Source organism: Protopterus annectens, chromosome 4.part0, assembly GCF_019279795.1.
Source record: "Protopterus annectens isolate FY-2018-M chromosome 4.part0, PAN1.0, whole genome shotgun sequence".
NCBI classification, from domain to species: Eukaryota; Metazoa; Chordata; order Ceratodontiformes; family Protopteridae; genus Protopterus; species Protopterus annectens.
The window spans coordinates 257111850-257114966 of record NC_056733.1 but is presented as its reverse complement, the minus strand read 5'-3'; positions in this window follow the sequence as shown (position 1 = coordinate 257114966).

Here is a 3117-nt window from a genome sequence, read left to right as displayed (position 1 = left end):
AAATCCAAAGCTCTGAGGATGTAGAAAACAGAAACTCCATAAAAATATTTATTCCATGATTAAATGTAAAGAGTACAAACACTTCACTGCTTGCAGTAATATTTCTTGGTAGTTTATTGAAACAGATGAACGCTATATAAAGTGTATTGTTCCGGTGCTGGTATTTATATTTCATTATAGAAAGTACATCATAATTATTTCATAAAACTCAGAGATGTGGCTAAAACATGTAATAGGTTCAAAATGTAAAAGCACATTTAACATTGGTTTATTTTGAGCCTTACAGTAGCCAATAGATTATTCTTCACTGGGTAAACGGCGACTGGTCCCCTTCTCAGTTACAATGTCCAATGAAAATACTGTCTCGTACATCCTGAAGTGAAAAAAGTGGGCAGTATTGTCATTCATACTTCAATGGTTGATATGAGAATGCCATGTAAACAAAGTGTTCAAAATCAGGTTCGAATGTTAAGGGGGAGTTAAATTTGAAAAACTTACTCCGGGCTAAAATAACAAGATTGAAAAAAGTAAAGGCCCATAAGTTGTACCTTGGCTTAATGAGACTTATTCCACATTAACTAGAGATAGGTCCATAATCAAATTCTAGCATTCTAAGTGAACCCTGTCCTGAATGTCAAGTGAGGATTAACTTTTTAAATTTTTATTTACTATTCATTTACATCTGTGTGACTGTGAAGCCTTCCCCCTTCCAAATTGCCTGTCAACAGTGTGGAAAAGCGGTCTAATGGGAATGGATAAACTAGACCACTCGGGGGCCCATAGCAAAAGCAATTGCCATCGCGAGTGGCTGAGCTTACATACTAACTCTACTCCACTGGACCACTTCATCTTCATGCTGTAGCCAATGGAGTGAAGTCATCTAGGTGCTCGGGGATAGGTAAATGAGGTGAGTTGGTATTCAATAAGATTTTCATTTCAGGCATCCGAGCAAGGTCTAGGAAAAGGGTAACCTGTATTGTGGAAGTAAATCAGTGTCTAAAAACTTAAAATTTAAAACCTGGTGGGAAAGAGTTCATTGTAATTCCTAAAGCAGGGATCATGAGGACAGCACTTTTGCCAAATGGCTACGCCAGACCTGCCCCTTCCAAATTGCCCACCAGCAGTGTGGACAAGTAGTCTACTGGGCTTGCAGAGAAACTAGACCACTTGGGGAGCCCCAGCAAAAGCAAATACCATCCGCCATCCAAGACTTAGTCACGACCAACCCCTCCACCATGCTGTAAGGATGGGATTGCACCATGTACATGGATTCAAAATTAAAATTAAGGTTAACATTAGCATTAAACATTAAAAATTTAAAATAAACACTTGATTTCCAGATGTCAGAACTAGGACAGTGAAACCTATGGCCAAAGAGTCATGAATGGCCGAGCTTTCATACCATCTTTTCTCCAATGGACCACTTCAACTTTGTGCTGTAGCCAATAGGGATGAAGTTCTCTGGGTGCTCGGAGATAAGTCAGTGAAGTGAGTTTGTATCCAATGAGATTATCAATTAGAACATCCAAGCCAGGTATAGAAAAAATGGAAACCTGTAATGTAAAGGTAAAGCGGTGTTTAAAAACAACTTTTTAAAAAACAACCAGTGAGAAAGAGTTCACTCTAGCTGCTAAAGCAGCGATCATGAGGACAACGCTTTCACCATCTGGCTTCATCAGATGTGCCTTTCAGGGGTTAAACCAATACATACAGAAGCTTAAAATCAAATTCCATATACTTTTTGTAGAAATGCCATGCATAAAGAATAAGACAGGATAATAAGCCATACTAGCACCTAGGTGGAGAGTAACAAAAATAAGGGTCAAAAGTAAAATAAAACAAAAAAAAATCAGAAGAAATATATGAAAAGAAACAGTATTAAGAATAAAACCAAATAATAAGAAAACAGATAAAATAAAATGGAGTGTCCCAAATTATTCAATTCAGGTAGTTTGCATGTGTCTGGTCTGATTTGCCATTGGAGTTCCCGTTTCTCCAGCCGGTCATTCAAGGAGCCTTGTAAATCTTTTTTCTGTATGCGGTCTACCATATGGAAGTGGAGCCTGTTATGTCCTGGTCTGCTTTGGTTGTGTTTTGAGAGGGCATTGTTGGGGGTTGTTGTATCAGATATCTGAAGGGCGCCTGGGAGTTCTGGACTTTAAGTGGTTAATGCTTTTGCCAATGTAAAACACAGGGCATTTGGATCATTGTGCTTGGTAGACAATGGATTCTCTGTTGCAGTTTCAATGCATCAGGCTATGGAAACGGTCCATTTTCAGGCAGTGGAAGCTGTCTAAGTTTCTGATGAAACTGCAGTATCTGCAGTCAGGAGGACTGCAGGGAAAAGTACCTTTTGGGAGGTCCAAGTCTGATGGATCGATCTTCCCCATTGTCCCTATGTGATCTCTGATGTTTTTGTTCCTCCTGATGTTGAAGCTGGGCTTGTCGGGTAGGATGTTGTTCAGGTTTAGGTTGCTCCTAATCATTACCCAGATCTCTTTTGTGGTTTCCATGATAGCTGTATAGTCCATGGAAAAGGTTATGGTCATTGAGATGCATTTATTCATGTTGGTATGTGTCATGTTGTTCCTACGTCTCCTGGTATTGTCCACTGTGTCAAGAGAGTTTGGGTTTTTGTGCTTCTTAAGGATATTAGGTCTGAGGACTCCTTTGATGAATTTTTCTGAATATCTGCTGGCTAAAAAATCTTCGACCAGGTTCAATATCTTCTTCGTGAAGTCCCTCAGCTCATTTGAAACTCGCGTCATTCTGAGTCCTTGGGACTTGATGACATTTTTCTTTGTCCTGAAGGGGTGCATACTTTCGCAGTGGAGCAGCCATTTCCTCTGGTCGGGTTTTGAAAGAGGTTGTTTGTAAGATGATCCCTGTCCTCTGACTTTGTGACCTTAAGGTCCAAAATGTTTATGCTGGATAAGTTGTGGATGGTGGTGTATTTTAGGAAATCTGTAGACCTACCAATGTGGTTATAGAACTCAATGAGTTCTGTTTCTGTGCCATTCCAAATAATAAATACATTGGCTATATATCTGTAATAGCATCCCATGTGTTGGAAGTGTGGAGAGCTGTAAACATGCTCTTTCTCCCATTTTCCAAGGG